The 12,998-nt window shown below is 40.8% G+C and overlaps 1 pseudogene; it reads right to left on the bottom strand.

Moving 5' to 3' along the window:
• Positions 1-297: 297 nt before the first annotated feature.
• On the bottom strand, positions 298-1,221 carry LOC113610492 (serine/threonine-protein phosphatase 2A catalytic subunit beta isoform pseudogene; annotated as a pseudogene).
• Positions 1,222-12,998: the final 11,777 nt, after the last annotated feature.

Genomic DNA, 12,998 nt, shown 5'->3' on the forward strand with positions numbered 1-12,998 from the left:
AGGCAAACTGTTACGACCGGCCGATCTAGAACATAGCGTTGAAGTAATCTCAGTCTCACGTTGTGCTAAGTGCTCATCATTAGTATGGCACAGTTTGGTCCATGATATGGTTTACTGCCAAGACAGATCCCAATTTGTTACAGAAACACATAGATTACTGTTGCTTTTTTTGGTTTTGTTTTGTGTGTGTGTGTGTGTGTGTGTGTGTATATATATATATATATATATATGTATATATATATTTTTTTAAAGCCAGGTGTACTTCCACATACAAAGGCAGGTTTTCCCAGGAGGAATTTACAGAAAGTAGTCTGGGGTGCAGTGGATCACATGAGGCTCTCCATGACGAGGTGCTGGGTCAAACTAAAGGAAGGAACATTTCAAAGTGTCATCTAATTCCACGACAGCAGCCTGGTTCCCGCAACGATAACAGTAATTGGATGCACTGAAAATGGTAACCACGTTCCGATCGTGACACCAGTTGTATCCCTCCGTTCCAAGGTGGTGAGCACGAGAAACCAGTGTGAGACCACTGGCATGGTTAAGTGTTTCAGAAATATCTTGTCCAAATGTGTAGCCAGCCCCGAGTGGTGAAATACCCCACCCACCGTGGTCATCTGGATCTGACCGTAAGAGCTCACACGTTGGGCCCTCATGTGGAACTTCTTGTAAGCGATCCAGGGCTCTTACATGATCCAGTGTATCTGTGGACGGGGAGAGGCCACCATGGAGGCAGAATATCTGTCCATCTGCTAAAGCTGTAAGTGGCAGATAAACAGATCTGTAAACTGTTTCCAAACATCGGCATTTCCGTACTTTCGCAGACATTCATCATAAAAGCCATATACTTGAGTAACTTGTCGGCTTTCGTGGTTTCCTCTCAATATTGTAGTGTGTTCTGGATAACACACCTTTAATGCCACAAGAAGAGTCACAGTCTCCACAGAATAAAAACCTGTCCCCATAGTCACCCATGAATAGATAGTTCGTATCTGGTGATTTCCCACCAATTTTAAAGAGTTCCATGAGATCATGGAATTGACCATGCACATCTCGACAGATGGTAACAGGACAATGGACCTCTTGCACATTTGATTCTTTTGTTAAAATTTCCTTAGCCTTTTCGCACAGCGTCTGCACCGGGTTCTTGCTAAGTTCTTTACACTTGTTCAGGTGCTCGACCCACTGGTCCAGCTCTTTGGTGAACGCCTTGTCGTCCATGGTGGCCCAAGTCCCTCCCCTGCTGCCCCTGCCCCGGGCGCCGGTCCCCTCGCCCAGCGCCACCACCGCCGCCAGCTCCCACATATCCGTCATATGTGGAATCTAATTTTTAAAAAAATGATATAAATGAACTTATTTACAAAACAGAAACAGAGTCACAGATTTCTATAACAAACTTACAGTTACCAAAGGGGAAACATGGTGGGGAGGGGTAAATTAGGAGCTTGGGAGTAACATACACACACTACTAAATATGGAATAGATAACTAAAAAGGACCTACTGCATAGCACAGGGAGCTCTACCCAATATTCTGTAATAACCTATATGGGAAAAGAATCTGAAAAAAGAATGAATATATGCATAACTAAATCACTTTCCTGTATGCCTGAAACAAACACAACATTGTAAATCAAACTATATTCCAATAAAATTTATAAAAATATGTTAATGAAAAAAAAAGAGTTGAAGCCCCTAGGTTTAAAGAGAGAAGCCAGCTTCCGTTCAGAAAGATACCCCAAACAGAACTAGTTTGTCATCATTTAACTTTACATCCCCACATAGCAGTAATTCTCAACCTCGTGTAGGCATTGGAAACATCTAGGGAACTTTGAAAACGTACCGATCTCAGGCTCTGTCCTAGACCACCTCATCTTCACCTGTAGGGTGGGTTCAGGTGTGAGCATTTACAAAGCTTGCCAAATGATTCCAGGACACGTCTAGGGATGAGAACTGAGGGCCCATGACACTGGTTCTCAAAGTATGGTCTCTGGACCAGCAGCATCGCATCATCTGGGAACTTGTCAGAGATGCAAATACTTGGGCCCAGCTCGGACTCACTGAGTCAGCAGTTCTGGAGGTGGGGCTCAGAAGCCACATTTTAACAAGCTCTCAAGGTGATTATTACCCACGTTAACATTTCAAAACGATTGGCCTTTAGGTTCCTACCTCCAGCCAAATACTTATGTTTGTATGTCTCTGCCGAGAGTTCCCAGGCAATCACGCTTGGGAATTGGTACTTTCCATGGAGGGAAAAACATACAACATCACTGCTTGAAACAAGGGATTGTTGCTCGAGTTTCCCTAACTTGGCCATGTTCGCCTGCTTTCCAGACCACTTCCCTGGGAGCTTTCCACCCTTGCCTACTTCTAGAAATGTTTCTGTGAGCTTCTGACTTTCTCCTCGCTCCCAAAGTCATCTTGCATGTTTTGAGCTTCTGGGCTGCTTGTTCTGGCCACCTTTCCTGGAGTTTGCTGGTTTCTAGCCACCTAGCTGTGTGTGTCTGTGTGTCCATCTACTCGGCTCTGAGCCATGAGCCCCTCCCAGCTCTTCTGCATTGCGAGCCTGTCCGCAGCTTCCCTGGTTGTACCTCCTGTCTCCGTGACCTGCCGCTATCCAGGCTCTGGGTGCAAGTTTAATCTTTTCATGTTTTGGGAGAGGGAAGTGAAACAAGGACTTCAGAATTGAAGCAGCTAGCTTTCATCTCTCCAGAATGAGATTTTTGTTGAGTGATTTTATGACTGTGATTAAAGAGTTATGTATTTGTAGAACGTCTGGATCGATTGCATTCAAACATACCCAAACTCTTTTCAGAGTTCAGTGGTGGATGCAGCTGAATCATGGTGATCTTCCATCAGTGCCCTCCCTCCTTTGATGTGGGGATTGAGAGATGACTGACTGCCCTGACCTCTTCTGTGACCATTTGAACTTTATCGACTTGGGAACTTCTCTTCTACCTTGTCCATTGTTTTCTGGGATTGTGGGAGTTATCTTTCCAGACCCCCTAGTCCTTCCCTTTTCATTTTACGAGAATACACTTCCATTATTCTGAAGTTTATGTCAGTGTTTTTATGGGACTGTATTTTTTGTTGCATGTACGTTATCTTCCTAGTTACTGCTCAAGTCCGAAACCTGGGCGATTTCTGAGGTAGCTTTCAGGTGAGTGAGAAGAGAAATGGCTTCTATTTTGACTTCTTCACATCCATTCGTAAATTTTACTAACCGCCCACCTTTATTCTCTGTTATTCTGTAACAGCCGACCTATTATTCTCACAAATAACTTCCCTTCCACAAGCCAGCAACCTCCAGCCTACCTGGTCTCTTCACCGTCTATTTTTCTTTACTAATCCAAGAACCTCCTTTCCTGCTCATTCTGTTTTCCTATTCACCCTCCTCCAAACAATCCTCTGAAGTTATATTAGACAAATCATTTTGAAATGTTTCTTCTTTTTTTTTTTTTTTTTTTTTTTTGCGGTACGCGGGCCTCTCACTGTTGTGGCCTCTCCCGTTGCGGAGCACAGGCTCCGGACGCGCAGGCTCAGCGGCCACGGCTCACGGGCCCAGCCGCTCCGCAGCATGTGGGATCTTCCCGGACCGGGGCACGAACCCGTGTCCCCTGCATCGGCAGGCGGACCCCCAACCACTGCGCCACCAGGGAAGCCCTGAAATGTTTCTTTTAGCTGAATTTCCAAATTAATTTGTTTGATGTCTTGCCCTCGTGACCTATTAGATGAAGTTCAACTCTGCAGTATGGCATTTAAGGTCTCTTATGACCTGGTCAGGTATACTTTCCCAGCCTTAACTCTTTAATTTGTAATTTTTATACAATTTTAAGGTTATTTTCTATTTACAGTTATTACAAAATATTGGCTGTGTTGCCCGTGTTGTACAATACATCCTTGAGCCCATCTTACACCCAGTGGTTTGTGCCTCCCCTCCCCGACCCCTATATTGCCCCTCCCCCATCTCCCCACTGGTAACCACTAGTTTGTTCTCCTTATCTGTGAGTCTGCTTCTTTTTTGTTATATTCACTATTTTGTTGACTTTTTTAGATTCAACATATAAGTGATATCATACAGTATTTGTCTTTCTCTGTCTGACTTATTTCACTTAGCATAATGCCTTCCAAGTCCATCCATGTTGCTGCAGATGCAGAATTTCATTCTTTTTATGGCTGAGTCATATTCCATCATATATATATATATAGAGAGAGAGAGAGGGAGAGAGAGACACACACACACATACATCTTCTTTATTCAGTCTTCTGTTGATGGACATTTAGGTTGTTTCCATGTCTTGGCAATTGTAAATAGTGCTGCTATGAACGTTGAGGTGAATGTATCTTCTTGAATTAGTGTTTTTGGTTTTTTCATGTACATACCCAGAAGTGGGATTGCTGAGTCATATGGTGGCTCTATTTTTAGGTTTTTGAGAAACCTCCATTCAGTTCTCCATAGTATCTCAGTCTTAACTCTCAATCCTCCACCTCACGTATGTAGTTGTATGCTTCAGGCTGCCTTATATGTAACTCCTCAAATCATGTTCTCTCTTATCACGTTTCTGTCTCTGTGTGGCCTCTGTGGTTTCCTCGTCTTGGTATGCCCTTACTTACTTTTCTGCCTGGCAGACATCTAAGCATTGCTCAGGGTGGCTCAGGTTTCCCTCCCACAGCTTCCCGGGAAGTTTTACACACCACTTCCTCTGGTTCCAACAGTATCTTATGTGTACTTACTACAACGTAGTGTAAGACTTTGCTGCCATGCTGGTCTCTTCATGAGCTGGTTGAGAAGAACTGACTTCTTGCAGGACCAACAGAAGAAACATTCATCCCCCAGATAAGTGGAGAATTGGGAACACCAGACGATGCTGTTGGAACAAATGGAAAGCATGTGGGTCCCAGGGTGGGTGAACTGGGTGATGGAGGCCCAGTGGTATGAGAGTGATGTACAGACTATTTCTATAATCTGGACAGATTCAGGAAAAATGAGGGTTTGGGAAAAAAGTTCGAAAACCAGATTATAGCTCAAAAAACAAAGTGAGAGAGAGGAAGAGTTAGCGTGACTGTTATCTTTTCTTGCTTAGCCAAGCACTCACTACAAAACTTAGTGATACAAAAAAACCATTTTATCACGCTGACAGATTCTGTGGGTCAAGAATTCAGACAGGACATAACACTTGTTGGAGAGACGTGTGTAGATGAGTGTCTGTGACATAAAGCAGCAGAGGAAAATGCTGTTGTATAGGGACATGATGCTTTGGGGGGAAGGCACCTGCTTTAATTCCTAAAATAGAAAATAGGATGGAGAAGATGATGGAAGAGATACCTTTGGGGTTGGGCTCTGTAGGAGATGTCTCATAGCCAGGCTCAAGTTCAAGGGCTGGGTGAGGAAACAAAATGGGTAAACGTGTTTAGATAGTGGTGAATAATTTGTGATGGTTGGAATGAAAGGTGTGTGGCAAGATATACATTGTGGAGAAGCTTTGGGACATAAACTAAAGAGCTTAATTTAATTTATTATTATATGCAGCAAAGGATCATTGACTTTGTTGTTTTCTTTAGCAGAGCTTACTTTCTAGAGCCCAACCAGACTTTGATACTAGCATGTACTAGAAATGTCTGAAGAAGGAATAGGTGAGTCAAGTAGGTGGGTGTAGGGGTTTGTGTCGCCAGATCTCTAACAAGTAAGATGCTTTCAGGTTCTGTTGCGATTATAGATTAAATTGTCAAAGAGATAAAGAGTATCGTTGCCCTTGGCTCACCAGGGATCTTTCAGAATAGGTACTTACTTGGTTGTGACAGGGAAGGAAGGTCTGTGAGGGCTGCTCTATCTACGGTGGCTAGAATAATGTCTAGTAGATTTATAAAAATCAGATTAACAAATGAAAATGAGAATTTTTGTACGTGTCTCAATCAGTCTATGGACCCATTTTCCTTTAACCTCTTCAAAAACAAGGTGTTCCTGGTGGAACTTCGTGGTTTTCAGAAGTTTTGGTTTGGTGCTTGATTTCTACAAGCTATTTGAATACTTTTTGTTAACAGTTGATTATTAGGTAAAAAAGTTGTTCCCAAGAGGAAACTTAAAATTAGGTAGAATTATACTATGCTGGAACAGAAAATGTTTCCAGAGAGCTTTGACCCACTTCTGGTGCTTTATTACAGATGAATAAGTTGAGGTCTAGAGAAGTTAAGTGACTTTAACCACAGTCATCTAACTGGTAAATGTTGAAGCCAGGAATAGGAGTTGACTTCTAATTGACGGTTGGTATTATTTCCATTGTGTAAAGCTGCACGCCACTTTGATTTTCAAGTCAAATCTTAGCTTGAACTGTAGGAGAAAAAAAAAATCTCCATCTGGCTCTGCTAAATTCCCAGAGGGAAGTTTAAATCCTAGGGTGGCAGAACTCAGGAACGGAGAGGAAATTAACACTGTGTTTAGTTAAATAAGTGAGTGTTCAGAAAAAACACATGCGGACACGTGTACATTTTTCTTGCGGGTTTGTTTTCAAGAATTAAATTCAGGTAGACTGGACACTGCCTAAGGTAGAAGGCTTGGAGATTTATACAATTATAAGAATATTCTGTAGAAAAACCCCAAGAGATTGTTCCTTACGACCTGTATTTTCAGGTTGAAAGAAGAAGATCCTCAGAGAGATTAAGTGACATGTCCAAGGTCACAGAACAATGAGTGACTCTTTCAGAAATGGAAACCAGAACTCTTAATTTGGGAGAAGTGAATATTGCTTTTCAGGTGTAAAATGTGTAGCCTTAAAGGAAATATTTGGGTTTAAAGTGGTGTATTTAAAAAATATTGTAATCGTTAAATGTCTATTTATAATATGAAACATAACAGCTTAACACCTCCCACAAGCATGACGTCCACGTACAGGAAGAGCCTCATCACCAGCCATGAGATGCTCACCATGCCCTCGGCTTCCTGCATTCGGTCCCCATGCTCCATCCTCCACAGTGAACTACCCTGTGGAGCTTTCCTCTCTGTATTCTCTGTTCTTTATTCTTTGACCATTATATGCATTATTGCTAAAAATCTATTTCTTAAAAATTGTGCTTGCTTTTGGACTTGATCAGAATGGCAGCAAAGTGTTCGTATTCTTCTGCACGTTGCTTTTTCTCTCCAGCGGTATGCTCTGAAGATCCGGCCACGCTGACGGACATGGTCAGTCTGTTGCAGTGACGTGCAAACTCCCGCTATGCACAGTTCATTCATCTCTTCTCTCATTTTTGTGTATTTGGTTTATTTGACAGTTGCTTTTGTTTGTTTGTTTTTGCTGTCACCAACCAGGCTGCCACAGACGTTCTTAGGCATGTCTCGTGATAAATCTCTGGGAAAGGCTGGGCTGGGCAGTGTCCCACCTTTTCAAGATGATGCCCAGCTGTTTTGTAAAGTGGCTGTGCCACTTGGGACTCCCACCAGTGGCATCTCAGAGTCCCCAGTGTTCTAAGTCCTTGCCAACACTTAGTGTCACCAGCCTTCTTAATTTTTGCCAATCTGGTGGGTGGATATTAGCATTCAAAGGTGGTGTTTATTGTGATTTGGGGTCTAATATTTTTCTGTTAGAAATAAATGGACAATATTGCAAGGGGATGTCAGAATAAGACATTTTATAAATACTCACTTTAGGCAAAATGACTAAGAAAAACAACACAGTCACATGAAGAAAGTATAAAGTGCGAGAAGAGAGATATTTTCACACATTTAACGTGATGGGTGTTGATATATTCAGCAGTCACACTTTCATGTTCGTTAATATTTAATGATAATCTTGAATTAATTAAGTGAAGTTCAATTTATTCATAGTTATTCATTTTATCCTGATGTTTTAACTCATCCTGGAAGAGAATGTAGTAAGGTGGGATTTATATATATATATATATATACACACACACACACACATTAACATTTGTACCTATGTAAATGACTCAGGATGAAATCATATACTGACCTGAATAGATTACATTGCAAGGTTTACAGAAGTAATAACACTGTCACTCTTTGGGCTGTTTTGAGATTTTCACCGTTTAATTTTTTTAAAACCCTCTTAGATCCTTGGTTGAAAAGTGTCCTGCCCGTGCTTATTATTTGATGACCCCAGTGATGTGACCCAGGCTCTCTTGGTTCATGTTATAGACTGGTTTCTACCCCAGTGGGATCTGACCAGGTAGCACCAACTTCCCGTTTTAATGTGATGGTAAAATTATGGAATCCCTGGTACCCATTTCTACCCTCCACTGATCAAGTAAGAGCACTTTTGCTATAATAACTTGTTACCAAAGGTAGATGATCAAACTCAGAGAAGTGGAACATCTTTTGATAAAGATCCAATAAATGCCCAAAGTTAAATGAGGTTTAATAAATGTCTCCCTCTGTGAGCACAGATCTGCACAGTTTATATTCCTGTTTGACAGAAAAGGTCCTCTTTGTATTGTGAAGTTATCTTGTAATAAGACATTGAGCATGGACACAATGGGGTCACTTCAGGTGTTACGATCGCCTTAAGGATTTGGGATGGTTACCTAGCAAGAATCAGAAGGGACAGAGTTAGGAGACCAAGTTTATTTTAGGATCCACTCGGAGCTCAGCGTTTAACCTGGGACCATCCTAGTTTCTAAAGCAATGGACCCAAGCAGCAGATGGTTTTTCTATCTGAAGTTGGATTGAACAGGCATAGGCATGCTGGATTCCCACCCACCCCTCCTACTCTCTCTTTTTTTTTTTTTTTTTGTGGTACGCGGGCCTCTCAGTGTTGTGGCCTCTCCCGTTGCGGAGCACAGGCTCCGGACGCACAGGCTCAGCAGCCATGGCTCACGGGCCCAGCCGCTCCGCGGCATGTGGGATCCTCCCGGACCGGGGCACAAACCCGTGTCCCCTGCATCGGCAGGCAGACTCTCAACCACTGCGCCACCAGGGAAGCCCCCCTCCTACTCTCTTTAGGTTGGGTCTCACCCTTTGATGGCAGCAAGGGACATGATCCAAATTTCAAGATGTGAAAATTGCCAGAAGCCATCCGACTGACCAAAGCCTCCGAAAGAATAAGCTCTCCTAATCCCGGCTGCCTTCATTGCATCTTGAGGCCTAGCAGAAAAGCTGGGGTGATGTGGATTCCCAGACACCTATCTTACTTATGTTGGCAGGTCTGCAGGATTCCAGAAGGTTCGGATTTGACAAGTTGAGTATAGCCAAGGGTGTCCCTTGGGGTTCTGTCCTTTGTTGATTGCATAACTCCCTTCCCAACTCCACCACCAACCTTCACCCAAGGTGGACCTCACCCATCTGCTTGTTGCTCTGTTCCCATTTATTCTTTGCTTCCTCTGCATGTGGCCTGGCTCCATATGGTATCCCGAGCCTGGGAAAGCCGTCTCTGCTCCATTTGCTTAATTAGTCTCCAACTGTGTCTATGGCTCACCTTGTTCTTATGTTTACAAGATTATAAAAACTCTGAAACTTTCCCTTCCTAGTTTTCCTGCATCTTCAGGTATAACACCAAACTACAATTTCCCAAATCCCCTACATTAAGGCATTCTGTTTCCACTAACTCAAAATCTGTAATGATAGTTCTACAATCTATAATAACATTAATCATCTCATAATCATTTCTCAACAAATGATCTTCTTAACCAAATACATTTTGTATACTTGTCATTTAATCTAATATCTTTTCTTTCTCGTTTTATTTCCCTTCTGATTACTGCTACTCGGTATTCTTGAAAGTACCCAATCACATTTTGTTGGTTTTGCATAATTTCAGATCTAATTGAGGAGATAATGCATATGTAAGAGGAAAACATAGCAATTTATTAATACCTAGAAAATTTACTGAGAACTTATTTTGTCCTCGGAAGATGATAGCTTGCTATGTGTGTGATGTGTATTATCATTTAATTCTTACAGTGAGTCACTGATGCAGTAACGTTATTATCCCCACATTATAGATATGGAAACTGAGGCATATAATGGTCCGTGGTCACACAGGAAGTAGCTTGTGGAACCAGTAGAGAGAAGGTGCAAATATGAGATATCTGTCCACGTCCCAACATTCTTCATCTCTGGTCTCTACTTCTTTATCAATATGATACATGTCTCATCCTCTTTAAACCTTTTCTGAACAAGACAGGTCTTTTAATTTTTAAAACCTTTTTTTATTGAACTTTTTTTATAGTTGATTTACCATACTGTATCAGTTGCAGATGTACAGAGAAGTGGTTCAGTTTTATATATATATAATCTTTTTCAGATTGTTTTCCATGATAGGTTATTGTAAGATATTGAATATAGTTCCTGCGCTATACAGTAGGTCCTTGTTTTCATCTATTGTATACGTAGTGGTGTGTATCTGTTAATCCCATATCCCTAATTTATCCCTCCCCTTTTCCCCTTAAGATGGGTCTTTTAAATAAATAAATCTGTTCCTTGGTCTGAGAGAATGGCAGAAAGTAGTATAAGAATTCAAAAGCAGAAGCAATCACGGCCAGCACTTACATGTAAAAAGAGGCTTTCTGGACTCTAGCTCAAAGACATGAGTAGGACAGGACTTTCAAATGCCTTATCGAGACCACTTGGGGCGAGACTTTGAAGTGGAAGACGTCTTCTCCCACAGTGGCCTCAAATCCGGCCATCCTGATGTCCTACTTGTATTGGGGGTGTGGAGATGGAGTTAGGGTAATTGGGGGACCAGAAAGGATCAGCAGTTTGTGTGCACGTAGAGTGTCAGTTGTGTTGTCACATGACCAACACAACCATCATCCAGGCACCCTGCTCCTTTGAGAACCTGGATCTTATCTATGCTTCATCGGGTTCTGTGATTTCCTTTTGCTATTACGTTTCCCCGGAAGTGAATATGATCTTATCCATTTTGCAGGAAAAATGCTGGGAATGCAGGATACATGACTGATTTTATCCTTGAAATTACAAAGGTCCCTCTATCCCAGTGACTGTGATCACTTTTTCTTATCTTTCTATCAAGTGTACATGAATTGAAATTTATATTTTAAAAAGTTGATAATGCTGAAACCGGGAAGATGGCATAACCAGCAGAAACAGAAGAGATGAATGCTAGCAAATGTGTGTTAATCTTTCACACTTTCTCTAAACTGGAATGAGGAACTTGGGGTCCTGAGATAGGGGATGCAGCATGTTATCAACTCAGTTGTTTATCTGGAGTCATGTAAAATTAGAAAGGAGGACAAGTTTGCCTAGGTTCCCTCCCCATCTGCAAGGATCCTACTGCATCCTTTTAAGACTCTCCGCCAACCTTCACGGAGTGCCTCGTAAATTCAAGTGTCTTCAAATTCTCTGCCCTCTGCTTCCCCAAGCAGCCATAAGATCTTCTCTGACCACCTCCACTGACGTACTGTCCCCTGCCTTCAGGGTCCCTGCAGTGTGTCACCTTCCCAGGACATCTGTAAATATTGCTCTGGAATAGGCAACCTTTAAAGCATCTTCTGAACCGACAGAATTGAAGCAGCTTTTCCATGATGAGTTTCTGTATTAGAAGCTCATTCAGGAAGCACTGAGTTCTCATCCAGAACAAACAGCGGTATGAATGAGCACATCTGCCCTGTTTTCTAGCAAATTCTGTTGAGAAAATATGAATTCGGAAATTTTTCTCTTAGATTGTTTGTGATGTGAGCGAAGTTGAATCATTTTATTACACTTTGGTGTACAAGGCGGAGGGTTCCAACCTACAGTACAATCTAGGAAAACCATTCCTGTAGCTTGATGTGAAAGACCTTGCGCTTAGTAGGCAAACAGATGGTCCTAGTGAATTTAGAAAACAATAGCTGCCTTATCACTGTCATAGTTAAATGATTTGTGAACTACTTCTCGCCTTCGTATCGATGCAAGTGTTCTGCCAGCGAACGTGGCACAACTTTCATTATTCATTTTATGAAGATCTACATAAAGTTCTTCATAAAAACTCTAAGAGGACATTTTTTTATTAATCCATTTTCCAGACGAGGAAGCAAATACCTGTAGCAGTGAATATTTACTGGTTTTGGAAGAATTGGTGGGTCCCATTTAATGATAGCAAAAGAGCAATTTCATGATATTTTTTTAGGTTTGAGCTATAAAGTATACTCTCTATACTCTGTCCTAGTGTATAAAAGATCACTCTTTTATGAGTTAGATATCGATCAAAATAAATCTTGAAAGATGCATTTTGTGGGCACTAACATCACGAATCATGATGCTTAATAAAGTTAGAGCCTCTTCCAGAAACAATTAAATTTTATAATTTATGTGTATAAGCTTGTAGATGTAATTCATTCAGTCTCATTTACCAAGCATACGTACACGTAATTGGCTTTTTAAATTGCTTGTAGAGTATATTCACAGCTATAGGCTAGTTTTTCTTTAAATAGTGAATGTTTACTATACTTAGGAATAAACGTTTTATTCTCACTTATTATATAAATAGATAATGCTAGTATTAATATTTTTACTTAGGTGGCTCAAATTTCTTTCACATTTGGACTTTGTTATATTTAGAAAACAGATATTTGGCTTTAATCCCCAAATTCATTTGTATGTCTGGCTTTATAGTTTTCTTTTTTATCTATCAAAAGATAGATACCTATCAAAAGAAAATTTATGGCTAATTTACCAGTGAAATGTCTGAAACTGAGGGTTATAAATATATTTGAAGAAAAGTTAATATGTGTCTGATACATTAATTGACTTTTCAGTTATTTTAAAATATAAGGAAGCTCACTGAAGAAAAATTCAAAATTACAAATAAAATGAATTGATAAAATCCCAGTGATCCTATTAATATTAATATTTGTATGTGATGTGATGTGAGGTTATTTTAGATGTACCTTTTTATTTACTAAAATACCGTGTCATTTAAAAAACTTTTTATTTGAGGATATTGTGAATCCTTTTACATGCTATAAACATGGAGTTATATTACCAATTTTGATGGCTATACATGTCTTTGATTCAATATATATATGTATATATGCATGTGTATGTATGTGT

This window comes from Aethalodelphis obliquidens, unplaced genomic scaffold, assembly GCF_003676395.1.
Source record: "Aethalodelphis obliquidens isolate GAN/ISIS:26980383/991018 unplaced genomic scaffold, ASM367639v1 scaffold63, whole genome shotgun sequence".
Taxonomy (NCBI): domain Eukaryota; kingdom Metazoa; phylum Chordata; class Mammalia; order Artiodactyla; family Delphinidae; genus Aethalodelphis; species Aethalodelphis obliquidens.